Source organism: Parasteatoda tepidariorum, chromosome 5, assembly GCF_982258835.1.
Source record: "Parasteatoda tepidariorum strain Cologne lab strain chromosome 5, Ptep-v5.0, whole genome shotgun sequence".
Lineage (NCBI taxonomy): Eukaryota > Metazoa > Arthropoda > Arachnida > Araneae > Theridiidae > Parasteatoda > Parasteatoda tepidariorum.
The window spans coordinates 98,530,252-98,547,563 of NC_141759.1; the positions used below are offsets into that span (position 1 = coordinate 98,530,252).

At 28.7% G+C, this 17,312-nt stretch overlaps 1 protein-coding gene across 13 annotated transcripts in view; it reads left to right on the forward strand.

Moving 5' to 3' along the window:
• The window catches only part of LOC147809899 (transformation/transcription domain-associated protein-like), a 66,263-nt gene extending 58,960 nt beyond the window's left edge, over positions 1-7,303 (forward strand). For 9 of the 13 annotated variants that reach the window (XR_015433858.1, XR_015433860.1, XR_015433862.1 and 6 more), the window contains 2 exons: positions 996-1,119; positions 4,495-5,729. The gene's annotated coding sequence lies outside the window, so the exon portion shown is untranslated. Of the gene's footprint in view, positions 1-995; positions 1,120-4,494; positions 5,730-6,335 lie in introns of those variants that run through there. The other 4 variants (XR_015433864.1, XR_015433865.1, XR_015433859.1 and 1 more) reach the window with 3 other exon arrangements.
• The last annotated feature ends 10,009 nt before the right edge of the window (positions 7,304-17,312 follow it).

Here is a 17,312-nt window from a genome sequence, read left to right on the forward strand (position 1 = left end):
TTTTGCTTTGTTAAAAGAGGGGGAACCCTGCAGTAGAAGCTACAAACTTCTCCAAAATATGCACATAATCAAAAAAAGAATCTATAAAGTTTTTTTTTTGTGTCAATAAATATCTCTGTAATGCTTCCCAATTGGCCAAGGCCTGTGAAGCTGTAGGCACAGACACGTTTTCTTCTGAACATTCTTCATCATCACTGCTATCAAGAAGCAATTTTTCTTTGTTTTCTTGAATGATAAGAACAATATCATGTTCTGTCAATGCTTCACATGTCTTACAGGGTGGCTCTTTCCGAGTGATTCATCTTTTTTGACCTGTCCCTTAAATATCTGAAACTTTTTATTTTGAAGGTGCAAAAATATTTTAAATCTCAGATTATTGTTTGAAGTATGGAAAATTGTCTTGATCATGCAATAAAATGAGACTTGTTGCTTATTTTCACCTTCGTTAAATCGGATTACCCATTTTGTAAAATCAGTATTTTTAATCCATTGTTTCTATGGAGATTCGGAAAATATTTTTTACATAGAAATTTTTGCTAAAACAGGATTTAAATATACAGACATTGCCCCCAACCTAATTAACGCCAGAACACATTTCCAACTGTCAAGCCATTCTGGCTGCACTTTTTGAACTCTGCGCACCCTCAAAGGACATCTCATATGGTCTCCGAAACTCGCAAAGTTCATTCTTGAAACTTTTGGAAATATTTAGCACTGCCATACACAAGACAACAATAAAATTGAGCAAAATTTTTTTTGATACATAAAATGATTCAATGATAAGAACGGCAATGAAAAATAATTATTTTAATGCTGTTTCTCTTCATTTATCTCTGAGAAAAAGAACTACTTTTTTAAATTTGTAATGACAAAACTGTAATATTTTCCCCGTATATACCTGATATATTATAAGGCCATTATATATAAAATCATAATATTTTCATATATTCCATTGGTAATTACTGCAGAGTTGATAACTTTTGTTTTTGTCACAGGTTTGCTATAGAGTGTTGATGCTGTTATGTGGATAGTCAGCCAACCTTGGCTGTGAAAATTTTATTTGAAATGAAACATTATGGTGTACAGCCCAATGCAATAACTTATGGTTTTTATAACAAAGTATGATTTAAATTTTTGTTAAAATGCTGCCTGTTTTTTGTTAAATGCCTATTTTCGTCTTTGACGTTTAGTCTACTGATAAAATAAGTTTGCCTTGTTAAATTCGAAATTAGTTTGTAGTTTACAGGTGCGCAGATACCCTGAACAGAGGTACACAACCTACAACTGCTTGTTTTTCAGCCAAAAAATGGAAAAAAATATACACTCAACAAATGAAATATAATTTCAGTAAAGCCTGGAAAAAAATAGAAATTATTTTAAACTCCATTATGTGCTAACTCAAAGCGTCAAAAGATATAAATCTTTCAACATTTTAAATCTTTTAATAGGAAATTTTGTTTTGAAAATATTTTCGATACAGAAAATTTGGTGCCTGCAAGATTATAGGGCTCATGAAGCCAACACGTAGAAACAATGCACAAACAACCAATTAAACACATAGGTATGTGAAATATAAGACTTTCATAATCATTATTAATAACTAATATTATCAAATCTGATAATATCATGATCATCATTAATAATGTAACCATAAAAATATATTAACAAATCTTATACATAACAGACAATAAATACTGATTATGATTTTAATGCAAGAGTTGAGAAATTTTATTGGAGTGGTGAAGATATAAATCAAAGTAAAAGTAATACAAATTAATAAAATAAAGACGATGAATTCCTTGAAAAATATTGTTGTATGCTCCTAACTATCAGTACTTTTGAAAATACATTGTAATACTGAAATTTGGTACTTGTCGGCTATAGGAATGAATATTCTCGTACGCAACAATCCAAGTATTCGCCAATGTCAACTGACAAATACTGATAATTTTCTTAGTTAAAACGAATGAAATTCATTGAAGAATAAAGATTAAATTATTTATACATTTGAAAAAATGATAAAGCAACAGATAATTTTATTGAAGAAGATAAAAATGTTAATACTTTATTTGAAAATATTCCAACATAATATTTCACAAAAGACTTAAATCAGTTAAAGAAAAAATTTATATTTTTTTAATGACACTAAGCTTCATTAATTAAAAATTGATGTAAAATAAAAGAATTTTATTATTTTTTGTTGCTGCTACTGGGAACTTAATTTTTTGACCAGCAGTCTTCATTCGATAAAAAATGTTTTATGTTGTATTCCTTACAAAATGAAACGGAAAAACAAACCAAAATTTTCTTCGTCCCAAAAGAAAAATCTCTCTGCAAGAACTCTGTAAAGTTCTGTGGCAATGTCGCTGTGATTCTGCCACAGGGAATGCATGTGAATGAAAACTTAGGGGAAAAAAAGATTGTGCTGGTAAGGGTGGAACCAATTCATTGTTAACAAGATTTCATGTAACTAACAAAAATTAAATTTTAGATTAGCGGATCTCTGAGAAAATTTTGTCGTGATATAAATTATTGATTCTCAGAAGTCTGCAAATCAATAATTTATATTACAGTCTTAAAATTCACGAATTTCTATTAATTAGCACAGGAATCACATGTAGGATATAACCAATATTCGGCAATATTGAAGATTTATTTTTTCTCCTTTAAGGTTAACATTGTTCTTATATCAGAAAGTTAAGTTAGTTGCTTTTGTTAATTTTTTAAAAAGTATTCTTTAGCCATCAGTCTGTAACCATGTCTGTTCTAAAAGACCAGATTAAAGAATTAAGTTTGCAAGTTGTGAGGTATAAGAGCAGTCTAAAGGAAATATGGGGCTTCTTGTTTAATGTTTGATTCTATTTAAATTTTACTTGATGATCTTGTAAACTCTCTTTAGCATAATTCATAAAGCAAATATTTATCATATTTTTAGATAAAATTCAGTTACAGAGTTTAGACATAGTTATCCAGTTGCACATTTTTATTACTAGCAGTTTAGATGCAGAAACCATTAAGTATTTCTTTCTCTTAAATCTAAAATTCCAAACTTAAATTGTAATTGTATAATGACTAATAATAAAGTTACAGTTAATCCATTCAATACGATTTTTGAAAAGATTTCACATTTGCTATGTAAATGGCACATTCACAGGACCTGGCAAAGACAATTATCAGCTAAGGTTTAAGATGTATATTTACAAAATGAACTATACACAAGTTTATTATCTCTTACAAAAGCGAAATCTTTGATCATTTTTAAATAAACTTTAGTTGTTTATACAAAAGCACAAAATTTTTGCTCTGCTGCTTATCTCTTATTTTGTGCAAAATTATTGCTCACCTCAGTTCTACAACTAGTTTCTACGGTAGGCAGTGCTCCCGCCAATCAAGCAGTTGACTGTGAGCTCATTTATGTCATATGTAAAGAAAATAAATGTTAAAAAATCTGTGATGCGACTAACTATTAAATGTTGTGATGTAATATCCTGTGATTGTCTTGTTCTTTAAATGCTGTTATTTATGTCTAAACTCTGATGGATTCTGCAATAGAAATATTAAATAAGATTAATCAGACACTACCCCTCTCTTTCAGACGTAATTAACCTGACTAAATTTAAGACTTGCAAAAGAATTGAAAATAAAAAACCGAGCAGCAAACCTGTCATAACAATAATTTATTTAATTCCGTGGCCAAATTCATAGTTCTTAATGTCACAAAAAAGTTCGGTTCAGTTGTTTTGGAATCAAATAAAATTTGGTTGCTTTAGAAAAATGACAGGCAACTATATTCACTAAAAATTTTAAACCGATTTCGTTTTTGAATAGTTAAAAAAGTTGTTTGATTTTTATGTATTGATAAAACTTAATAGTTGAAAAAGTTCGGTGTCTAATATTTCCAACTTACTATCAATTTGATCACTACATAGCAAATTTTAAATATGGATATCCTTCTTGTTCAATTAACTCAACAATTCATTATTTTAAACAGTTGGTACCTATAATGTATGTAAATTTCTCCCCTACTACGTCATCTATAAAGCAAAATAAATAAACCTATAGATAAGGATAAAACAAAAACATAAGAGTAAATTTTTTTGGAGAATCCGAAATAGAGAAAAATGGGAGTTCATAATTATGATTTCAAAGTTTACCCTCATCCTGCACTCAGGGGTGGAAGATCAAGTTTGTTATTCTAGACTGCTTATTTAAAATATTGCTTAAATCGTGTTGAAATGAATTTTACTTGTGTGATTATTATTTAAAACAATCCCTTATTACAGACAAAACGCAATTGCTTTTATGTGCTTTAGGAAGTTCTTTTGTGTTATTTATAACTATTATTTGCTATCAATTATTTTTATTATTTACTAAAGCATGTATAGCTACTTGTAATATTAAAAACAATGTAGCTTTGATAATAATATTTTTAATAAATTATTTTAAATGTTTGGTGAATTCTATTGCTAATTCTTAAATATATTTTGATTTCAGCTGTTGTTGATTTCTTTTAAACTGTAATGTCATATTCTCCAAGACATGACTGCAAATCGAGATCCTGGAAGAAAATGATACAGAATTGACCTGGAAGAAAATAAGTTTAATTGGAAGGTGTATTATCCCATTTTTGGTTCGACTATGGTCAAAGAAAATATGAAAATGCTAAAGAAAAATTCTCATGTTTTGCTACTGCAAGATGGGAGGTTGCTGTGACCTTTCATACAGTTTCACTCTTGGCCATTCGTCATATTTATGAAAAATTTATTTTCTCATGTTTTATTTAAACGTGTCTTTGTTTAAATTTTTAATTTTTTTGTAGAAATTAAATTGTGAAACTCTAAGGATTGGTGAGCAATGAATAGAAGGGGGCATAGCCTTTAATGTAGTTAAAATAAACTATGAAAAAATATATATATAGGCATAAAAATTGGAGTATTAAATAAAACTTAGAGAAAAGAGTGAGAAGATCGCTGGAAAAGAACCGCTTTAGAATTTTCAAGGACTAGCGAGCTAGAGTAGAACCCTCTTCTGATTTTAAAAGAAAACATTAAGAACTTATCAGTGATAGAAATTACTCGTCCATTAAATTTGTGGGAGACTCTTACAAAATTCCTTCGCTGCCATGAGGAAAAAAGGTAACTAATTTAAGCTGTGAGTTATCATTAATTTTAAACTAGTCATTTTTCTACATCTGTTTATATGTTGGTTTTATTTTATTTATTGACTTGGAAAAATTAGGCATAAAGTCACGTTTACTTTATCTGTATTTATTTTATTATTCACCACTTCAATTACTTCATTATTGACCATAACAAGCTTATGAATTGTAAAAATATTAACAACAAAATGTCTTTTTTTCCATGTAAAGTGATAATTTACTTAGTCATTTATAATTCAGTCCAATACATTCCATTTGCATTTGCCAATTAGTAGTATAAATTGTCTTACCATATTAAGTAATGCTTTATCATTCTGTATTTATACTCATTTAAATTTTGAAATTGAATAAAAGTATTAGAACAGAAGATAAAATTTATATTTAGCTTATTGGTTTTGTTTAACTATTTTTTCATTATTTATTTCAATGGCAACTTTTTCTTGTCACACAATATATTTAATTTTTTACATATTAATTATTGTTCAATTAATTATTAAATATTTTCTTCAAACTTCAATCTCTGTTTTATGCATTCTGTTAAATTGATTTTAAATAAATCTTAGTTCTGGAACTAGGTTATTATTATTTTACAGATATAAACGTTTATTTTTCTTCAATAATGTATTTTTTCATGGCATGCATATAAGTCACTAAAGTATACCTTTTACTAAATAAGCAAGAAAGGTTTAAGCAATTAAAGTATATCTTTTCCTACGTTTAAGGCTCTTGATTTTAATTTTTTAAAGAAAAATTTTCTCCCCAGAGAATATTGTTTTTATTTATTTATATTTTAAAAAAGCATATTTTTTTTTATGGGAGATGCTTGAAATCTTTTTTTCTTAAAATTTTTTTTGTAAAATATTCTATAGTGAGAGAATTTTTTATCATGAGTGATATTAAGAAATTTTGAAAATTTAGCTTTTTATTTATTTATTTGAGACATTTTTAATAATTTTTTGTGTAGCTTAGTTGTTTTTTTAAAAAGATTTTATTAGTAAACTTTAATTCTTTAGGTAAACAAGTTCTCGAATATTTTAATATTTGTTTGATTTTACGCCTTCTTTTAATGGAGTGAAAGGTTTTAATTCTAAATTTTTCCTTAAATTTAGTGGTTTCGTCCTTTTTTTTTTTTAAGAGTGTATGTTTTTTTTAATAACAAGACTTCATTTATTTTTAGGAAAAATTATATGGAACACAGTGAAAGAGCGTCCGGCAACCTAATTCCATACATTTCCCCAAGGAAAGGCACTGCCACGCGTGTTTCGGAAACAAGGATTGGGACCCTTGACTAATCTTTCACAATCAAGTTTATTCTAGTTTGATTTTCCATAAGAAAATTAATTCAATTTTATGTCAGAGAATGTGAATTATTTATTTTTTGTAAATATTACTTTTATTTCACAAGACTACTTAACTAGCAATAAAATATTTATTTTCTAAGATCATATTTTAAGTTCCATGTATTTTAAATTTGTTTTCTTTGTAACCTATTTATAATTCCTGATTCCTCTTTTTTTATTTTAGCATTTCTTACCTTCAGTCACCATACTTTTACTTAAATGAAATTAACTAATAAAGAATTTTGCATACTTCGCCCTATTTTATTTGAATGATTTGATATGTTTATTGACGAATGTAAATTACTCAAAACTTTCACAAGAACCAACTTTCCATGACATGATGTATCATTAAATTTCCACCATTATTCAACTGTATTACAATTTATCTTGGGATTGGCTTTTCACCAGAAAATTAATTCTTGAAAGCATTGATAGCTCAATTAAAGATATAAAAATTAGTTTACTTTCATTTTATGATTTAAAATTTATTGTAAATATATAATGTTAAAAAGCATGTTATAATGAGAAAAACTAAAAACTTGACATTTAATAAATTTTTTTGCACCACAAGAAATATTCAAGGATTGACAGAACATGAAGTCTAATTGAGAGTATTGACCTGTAGTACACATATAAAGAAGTATTTAAATAATTTCTGAAATTAAGCTGTACTCCGTGCTGCACAATTTATTTTCTCATTTTAAAATGAGCTGAAAATTTGTGATTCGTTTATTTTGTTCAGCTTACTTAGTATGTTACCTAATGTATCTCTTATCTTTCATGAAATAAATACTTATAAATAGCATATCACTGTTTGTGCTTTATTTTTTTTAAACTGTGTCTTTAATTTTGTTCAATGCATATTAAGTCTAATGAGTGTTCGCATAAATTAGTTTATGTGGAATATTTATTTATACATTTTAAGAAAAATGATGTAGAGAGAATTTCTGAAAAAATGAATTTATAAATCTTAAAACATTTGCATTACACCTTTTTCTAGAGCCTGCAGTGTGAGGAGTAATTAGTATATATTTGTACTGGTTTTCACGATGGAAGCATGTAACAAATTAAATAATTTACTTTAACAAAACAAGGTCGCTTTTGTTTTTCATAAATCAGGAAATCCCTCATGGGAGAGAGTGTTCATAAATGAGTCAATTTTCAGTTAGTTTTGTAATATTTTCGATTTAATTTCTTTAGCTCAAAATTTTATGTTTATTTTATATATTTGGTTATCTGAAAAATTTATAAAAATTGGATTAGAAAATGCTTACTGTGAATAATAGATAAACAAAAAATAGAAATTTAGCCCATTCAATTCCAACACATGACGGTTGAAAGTGCCATTGATAGTTATGAATGGGCCACATGAAATTCTATTAAAAAGTAAGTATCAACTTCTTTTATTGACTAAATATAACAGATAATGATTTATCAAAATTAATTTTACATCTGTTAAAATTTATATCCTTGGTCTATCTTTGACTTAAAAACACTGTCCATCTTAAACAAAAACTTATTTTAATTAAATTTCAAGTAATTTATCATCGGGCAGCATTTTTCTTTAGAAATGAATATAAATTATGCCTTTTGAACTGCCATTTAATCTAAAATCTTTAACAGCCATTTTAATAGTTTCATACATCAAAAAAAAAAAAAAAAAGAATTCTAAATAGGAAAAAGAAGCAAGCAAGAGCAAAATTGGGAAAATAATCTTCATAATCAGGGCAAATCAGTTGAACGTATACTTTTCGTATATGTATTCAGAATTCTGATGATCATTTAAATTCAAACATTGATGCATTTAAAGTTAGTCTACAAAAGGTTTTCTAGTTGTCATTAAATAACAGATATTTTTTAGGTAGTATTTTGTTGGCAGAAAAAAAAAGAAGTCACAAATTTTTCACATTTGATGTGTTCGACAGAGCAAGTAACTCCACTTATCGGTAGCATTTAAATTTATTTCACGTAAATAAAAATACTTTTTCATCTATTATTAGTGGCCAATTCATTACCACACTCCCCAATTTTTTATGTATATTAATTGTCACTTCAAAAGTGATATCTTGGCAACAAAAAAAAAAACAGCGATGCAAAGAAATAGATTTTGTTACATTTATATACAAAGAGTTTTTCATCAAATATTTAAATGCTTATATAAAAAATAATCTTTGTTTTATGAAAACAGATTTTAAGAATAACAGGTTTAAATTTAGAAAACTATTTTCAATAGAAATCACAAAACAAGCAGATTACATTAGTCTAATAATAAATTTGTAGCTAGTAATATGTATGCATATACATATAGTATATATGCATATACAGATGTGCAAAAAACTACATTTTTGTACTTAATTACAACTACTTTATTATGAATATAGTTAGCTACAACCACTTATTTTTAAAAAATATAGCGATTACTTTCCTATCTTTAGAAGACGGACTTTGTTGGAGAACTTAAATCACACACGTGTTGAAAATGGTTTTGATTAAGGAAATTGTTTATTTATACATGAATTATTATGAAATATTTATTCATGTTTACAGGAGCGAGTATGTAATTCTAAACCATTTTTAACAAATTACTTTGACCTTCAGCTTTATGTATTTCTCAACAGTATTTAAGAAACACTAAAAAATCATAAATTATTTTCAATTTTGATAGGTGTTTAATGCTTTTTTTATTTACTCTAAAATACAAAGTGATTCAAAAATTACACAGAATATATTCCCTTCTATTGAATTAACATCAATGCTTCAGAAATGTACATTCACATATAATTTTGAACACAACAATAATTTTATTTTTAGAAGTGAGACAAAAATAATTATGCATTAAATAGAAATGATTTTTCATTTTACAAAAAATTCAACATAATGTTCTGAGAAGAAACTCTTCAACATAGGAATTCAAATTAGCATTTGGTGGATGTTTAATGTCAAGGAGAAAAATATTTTTTTGACCTAACAAGGTTTTCAACATATTGAGTGCATACTGTAATACACAATTCTCATTGCATCCTGATATATATAAGTAAAAGCCTAATCCTTAATTAGAAAATATTCTTTGATTGTTGAATAATTTTCCTTCTATACATTTTTTAAGAGATATGTCTTAACAAAACAAAATCAACAATCCTGCTCATCAGTCAAACATTTTAAAAAGGTAGACATTTCGTTATATTGCGGACAATTTTAGTTGCAATAACCAGATATTATAATAATAATTATTTAATTTTATCCAACTTTTATCTGATGTAGAAAATTCTTCATTGATGATACCACTACAATTCATTTATCAGTAAAAATAATTGTGACAATTTATTTCAAGTTTCCAGCCAACGTTAGTTTCTATAAGTACGTCTTAGTATAAAACAGGACCTAGAATAACACAACAATAAAACAACATATTAATGTATACATAATCACATATATTTGATAAACAGATTAAAACTACATCTACTAATCAATAAACGCTATCTAAATTAATTTGATTTAAATTGTTCGATTTTAAATATCAATGAAATTTTCTTTCAAAGAACTAAGCTTGATAAAGAAAAAAACTTGTTAAAATAATGAGAAAATAAATATGTAGTTTTTTTTTTAATTAGGAGCAGAAAATTGTTTTAATCATTTATGTACTTCAATATCAAATTTATTTTCGAAGGGATAGCATAGAACAATTTTAAACTATAGCTATATCAGATAATGGACATAAGGAACCTATAGCAATTATTTTATACCAATTAGTGCAAAGCAACTCGTTAAACCTATATGAAAAATCTAATGAAAAAAATATACATGCTTCAAATTGTCTGATCCAACTTTATAAATTTTTTTGGTCTTATTTTATACTTTTTACATATGCTGTACTCTTACAAAAAATAAATAGAAAGGTAAAAATAAAAATTATCAAAAGAAAATGTATCTCATTTACTTATCATTTCTTGAAGATACATATTAAGGGAAAGCTGCTATTTTATAGAATATCTATCCAAGGTACTTAATTCACTTTATATACAAGCTTACTACTATTTCACTGTAACTGTTAAAGTTTAAATAAATTTCAATTTAGAATTTAATGCTACTGTATTTAATTGAAAACTTCTTAAATTTAGAAAATATGTCCAATAGTACGTTAGTAGAAGTTATTTGATTGAAATACTGATAAGTATTGAACAATAGAAGCTAGCACTTGACTTGAAGAAAAGCCGCAGCTTTGGGAAACATAACTTTTATTGAAGAACACAACGATTTTGTGTCACTTCGATGATTGTTCTCTCTCTAAAAATTAAATATTGTGCCCTCTTTCCCTGCCTAAGACCTGTTTTTATCCTTCCTCTCGGCAACGACGTTAGATATATGTTACGGTGAATGACCGAAGTCTCGAAAATGTCGACATTCACCGGTGAATGTCAAAAATCACATAGTCGCTTTGGTGAATGCCCGAAATATTTATTACATTCGATTTGATATGAATTTATTCGTGGATATAATTACATTTATTCGATATCTATTCGGACCATACATTTACATTTGCTCGGTATACCCTACACTGATGTTTTTTTAAGGTTAAGTGCCACTGCCCGGTATACCCGATACTGATGTTTTTTTAAAGTCAAGTGCCATTGCCCGATACTCCAAACACTGATGTTTCTTCTAATCTATCGTCAGTAAGTAATAAAATACAGAATAAATATAAATATATCAAATAAATACAATAATATCAACGAATAAATTATTATAAAATTGGATATAACAAATATTTTGGACATTCATCAAAGCGACTACGTGATTGTTGACATACACCGGTGAGGGTCCGAATGTTTAAGAATGTAATGAAATATTCGATCTTTCGCTTACGTATTTGGTGTGTGTCGACATTCACCAGTAAAAGTCAACAACAACCTATTTCGGTCATTCGCCGTAATATATATATATATAAAAGAATGCATCAACGTGACACATAAAAAAAAGCAAGATACTAAAAGAAAGAGCCCCCCCCCCACTTTTGGCAACATATGGCACGAGACAGGCACTATTGTTTATTTCTGTTTTGTGGGTCAACGTCACCCCTGAAAGGACAGATAGATTACATCTATGCACTAAGCGGGATTCGAACCCAGTACCTTCCAGGTACAAGACCAATTACAGCGTGGTCAACACTTTAAAAAACATAAAATACCATATTTGAATAAATTTCGTTCGTGTAGAACAGTTTCTGTGTTAATAAATTCGATTATGAGCACAATAAAATTGGACATATATCCAAATTTTAGTACAGTATTTATTTCAAATCAATGCTTGAAATTGGTTAGGATCAGTGACTTTGATTTTGTCCCAATATGATATTTAAACATAAAATACCAATTCTATGCATGTAATTATATTCTTCTCAACAAAAATTACAAATTCAATAGTATACAAATCTTACTTTCTGTTTTAAATTAATTATAATTAAAAAAAAATTGTGTTTCCTGCAATAGTCGGCAAAAAAGAAACGAAACTTGATTTGCAGCATTTTTGAAAACAATGTACAAAAACAGCTTCTTTTTTAAAATTAACTTTTATTGAGTACACACTTAAGTACATTAATATTGATAAAAATGATCCAGAAATTAAGTATTCAATGTACTTTTTATCCCCATTTAAATCATAATTGATTTATTCTAGGAAGAAAGAATACAGTTTTCTACTTGATTAAAAGAGCAAAGCACTATTAATTCAGGTTATAAAGTAGCAGTAAAGTATAAGCACACAAATAATTCATATAATGAGTATTAAACGGTTCAACTCTATTTCAGTAGATTTGAAATGAGGTCAGGAATCTCCAAAGACAGTATTTGACCGCTTTTAATTAAATAGTAAAGGAATAGAATATAAATGCCCTTTTAACACAAAAAAGACAGTCTTACAGTAACAATATTTTACGAAATCAGACACAAAAATGCACTTTCTCTGAGTAAACCAACTTTTTTTTTTAGTGATGTAGATGTCTGACCCCAAAGATATTGGGGGCAGCCGGAACTCGGGAAATACAGTTCCAATAGTTTGGACAGAAGATAATTCCAAAATTCGGATCTCTTCATGTTAAATTTCTTTTTGTTGAGTACTTTTTAAACGAATTGAAAAATTTTTGTTCACAATAGTAAAATTCGTTTATTTAAATTTAATTCCACTCAAAATATATCTTTTAGTAAATGATCGTTGTTTATGTCGTCTTAAAATTTTTGAATTGTATAGTAGATATTTTTTTTATATCATTTTAACCTCGCAGTTCAATTTTTCGACTATTATTAAATAAAATAATTACCATTTACAATAAGTTATATTTTGCATAGAATTTTCTTTTGGATAAACGAATTTTAAAACTGAGAGCAAATATTTTTCAAATTCTTTTTATAAGTTTTCGAGATATGGTGATGTACGCAAAAAGTAAAATATTAACATTAATTGTTCTAAACTTTGGACTGCTCTCTTGACGACACTATTGGGACATTATCGCCCAGAACTACAACGTACTGCTGTGCTGGTTTCGGAGCTCCGTCTATCGATAGCACTATGCATACTCTCCAGAAAAACTCTAGTTATATAGCAGAAAAATTAGTCCGCAGATAAATGTATCAGTTCACTATTTATTCATTTTGTACACGAAACTAGTGTTAAGGTAATATATTAAACTTTTTTAAATGAAGGCGTATAATCCAAAAAGCAGAGCCGTTTTGGGGGGCCCTCGGCCTGTCTTTACTAGGGGGCTCTTTATGAGTAATTTCAAAGAAAAAATTTCACTTTTGAAATTTTGTATTTTAAGAAAGTAAAACATTGATACATTATTATAAAAGCTTTATTTACATTATTTTCATCAAAAGTTTAAGATAGCAATACTTTTTACGCGTTCTGAGAGGTGAAGTCTTCTATCACATTGCTAAAATCAATTTCCAGCACATCTTATTCAATGCTCATCATGACTCATTTTTTAAGTCATTAAGTTCATTTTTAATCAAGTTCAGTATGGAGAATAAACGTGCGCCACTACATCTAGTTATCATGAGTGACAATTGTCCAATGTCACGCTTAAAAAAAATATAACAAACGTCAATGTATGGAAAAGTGTCATCGAGATAGTTGTTTTTTACTATTTTATGCATCTATTCCAAATTTATCTAACTTATTCTCCTAACCCAAATCATAATTGAAATGTTCTAATTATAGCTCTAGTTCTTTTTCGTTTATATCACTGGCATAAAATGTTCAAAATTTGTAACGGTGAGGCGTTAATTCCTAGGACTTTATTTTTTATTCCATTACGCAATCTTTCACTAAGAAAGACACATGATTTCAAGCACAGAACACATTTCGCATGCTAAACTATAGTAAAAATATTGTAAAAGGAGTTTAAAAAAATAATGTTATATAAATAAGCTAATTATCCTGGATTTTTCCAGTTTTTAAGCATTATTTGAAATTTCAAGAATAAAAAAAATAATTTTTATTTATAGGATCCTTTAATATATCAAAAAACATATTAAATAAATAATATAATGAAAATAAACAAGGAAAAAAAATTAACAATTTTAAAAATTATCCACAGAATGGGTTCGAACCCGCACCCCTTCGCTTAAGGTGTAAGTCACTAGCACGCGGTTTTAGCCGTTGAACCACGTTAATACGGAGATCGGGCTACTACATAGCTTCAAGTACCCTCTTCCGGTGAGCTAAACAAAAGACTTAAAGGGCGTTTGCACAACACCTCCTAGAAAAGAGTAGGCCTCTGCACGGGTTACCATAAATATCCTTTAGTAGTCCAAACGTAATGACTTATTTCGTATTTTCAACCACTGCGCAGCTTAGTACCCCGAACGCAATGACATCTTTCTTATTTTTCATTTACTGCGCAGTTAACTTCGTCACATCGGACTACTAAATTAATCCGTGCTGAGGCCTTCCTTATTCTAGGAGGTGTTGGTTTGCAGCCCCCCTAATAGGTCTATAAAAAATTTTCTTTGCAGGGTGGTTCTTCTCATAGAGGCCAAATTTCCGTCCGAGTTTGAAATTAAGAGGTGAGATGGACTTGAAGTTTGAACCTCTCTCCCGTCATTTTTTTTTTTTATTTTTTTTATTCCATTATGCGTTCTTTCACCAAAAAAGACACTTGATTTCAAACACAGAACAGATTTCGAATGCTAAACTATCGTGAAAATATTGTTAAAGGAGTTTAAAAATATAATATAATAAAAATAAACTAATTTTTCGGGATTTTTCGAGTTTTAAAGCATTATTTGAAATTTTCCGAATAAAACAAATTATTTTTATTCATAGGATCCTTTAATATATCGAAAAACACATTAAATAAATAAAATAATGTAAAATAAAATAAAGAAAAAAAATTGAAAATTAATCTTAGCCGGGGATCGAACCCGCACCCCTTCCCTAAAGACATAAGTCACCAGCACGCGGTCTTAGCCGTACCACGTTTATACGGATACCGAGCTACTACATAGCTTCAAGTACCCTCTCCCGGTGAGCTAAACAAAAGATTTAAGGGGCGTTTGCAGCCCCCTTAATAGGTCTATAAAAAATTTTCGTTGTTGGGTGGTTCGGCTCATAGAGGCCAAATTTCCGTCTGAGTTGGAAATTTATAGCTTAATAATAAAGGGAGTTAGATGGACTTGAAATTTGAACATTTTTCCACCAAGAAAGACGCTTGATTTTAAGCAAGGAACACATTTCGAATGCTAAACTATCGTGAAAATATTGTTAAAGAAGTTTAAAAAGATAATATAATAAAAATAAACTAATTTTTCGGGATTTTTCGAGTTTTTAGGCATTATTTGAAATTTCCCAAATGAAAAAAATTATTTTTTTGCATAGGAATCTTTAATATATAGAAAAACAAAATAAATAAATAATATAAAAAAAAAACGAAAGAAAGAAATTAAAAAAATTTTAAGAATTATCCTCAGATGGTTTTCGAAGCCGAACCCCTTCCCTTAAGGCGTCAGTCACTAGCACGCGGTCTTAGCCATTGAACCACAGAGACCGGGCTACATTGCGGCCCCCCTAATTGGGTTATGAAATTTTGCTTTGGTAGAGGGGTCCGGCACATAGAGGCCTATATTCGGTCCGAGTTGGAAAATTATAACTTAATATTAGAGGGAAGTAGGTCGGCTTGAAATTTTATCCTTTTTCCCGCCATTTTATTTTTTATTCCAATATGCTTTCTTTCACAAAGAGACACCCTTGATTTTATACTTAGAACAACATATTTCACCTGTTAAACTACCATGAAAGTATTGTAAAAGGAGTTTAAAAAAATAATATAATAAAAATAAACTAATTTTCCGAGAATTTACCAATTTTTAAGCATTATTTGAAATTTCCCGACAAAAATTTTTTTTCATTATAGGATCCTTTAATGTATCGAAAAACACTTTAAATAAATAATATAACGTAAAATAAACAAAATAAGAAGAAAATAAAAAAAATTAAAAATTGACCACTGCTGGGGTTTGAACCATTGCCCCCTCGCTCCATGCGCAAATCACTAGCTCATGGTCTTAGCCGATGGAGCACGCTTATACGATGATCGCGCTACAACATAGCTTCAAGTACCCTCTCCCGGTTTGCTAAACAGAAGACTTAAAGGGCCATTGCGGCCCCCCTAATTGGGTTATAAAATTTTGCTTTGGTAGAGGGGTCAGGCACATAGAGGCCTATATTCGGTCCGAGTTTGAAAATTATAACTTAATATTAAAGGGAAGTTGGTTGGCATGAAATTTGATCCTTTTTCCCGCGAATTTTATTTTATTTTATTTTTTATTCCATTATGCTTTCTTTCACACAGAGACACCCTTGATCTTATACTTAGAACAACATATTTAGCCTGTTAAACTATCATGAAAGTATTGTAAAAGGAGTTTAAAAAAATAATATAATAAAAATAAACTAATTTTCCGGGATTTTACCAATTTTTAAGCGTTATTTGAATTTTCCCGAAAAAAAATTTTTTTTCCTTATAGAATTCTTTAATGTATCGAAAAACACATTAAATAAATAATATAATGTAAAATAAGCAAAATAAGAAAAAAAAAATTAAAAATTGATCACAGCTGGGGTTTGAACCAACGTCCCCTCGTTCCTTGCGTAAATCACTAGCACATGGTCTTAGCCGTTGGACTACGCTTATACGAGGATCGCGCTACAACATAGCTTCAAGTACCCTCTCCCGGTATGCTAAACATAAGACTTAAGGGGCCATTGCGGCCCCCCTAATTGGGTTATAAAATTTTGCTTTGGTAGAGGGGTCCGGCACACAGAGGCCTATATTCGGTCCGAGTTTGAATATTATAACTTAATATTAAAGGGAAGTTGGTTGGCATGAAATTTGATCCTTTTTCCCGCGAATTTTATTTTATTTTATTTTTTATTCCATTATGCTTTCTTTCACACAGAGACACCCTTGATCTTATACTTAGAACAACAGAATTCACCTGTTAAACGATCATGAAAAAATTGTAAAAGGAGTTTAAAAAAATAATATATTAAAAATAAACTAATTTTCCTGGATTTTACCCATTTTTATGCATTATTTGAAATTTCCCTAATAAAATTTTTTTTCCTTATAGAATCCTTTAATGTATTGATAAACACATTAAATAAATAATATAATGTAAAATATACAAAATTAGAAAAAAAATTAAAAAAATTAAAAATTGACCACAGCTGGGGTTTGAACCAACGCCCCCCGCTCCATGCGTAAATCACTAGCACATGGTCTTAGCCGTTGGACCACTCTTATACGAGGATCGCGCTAC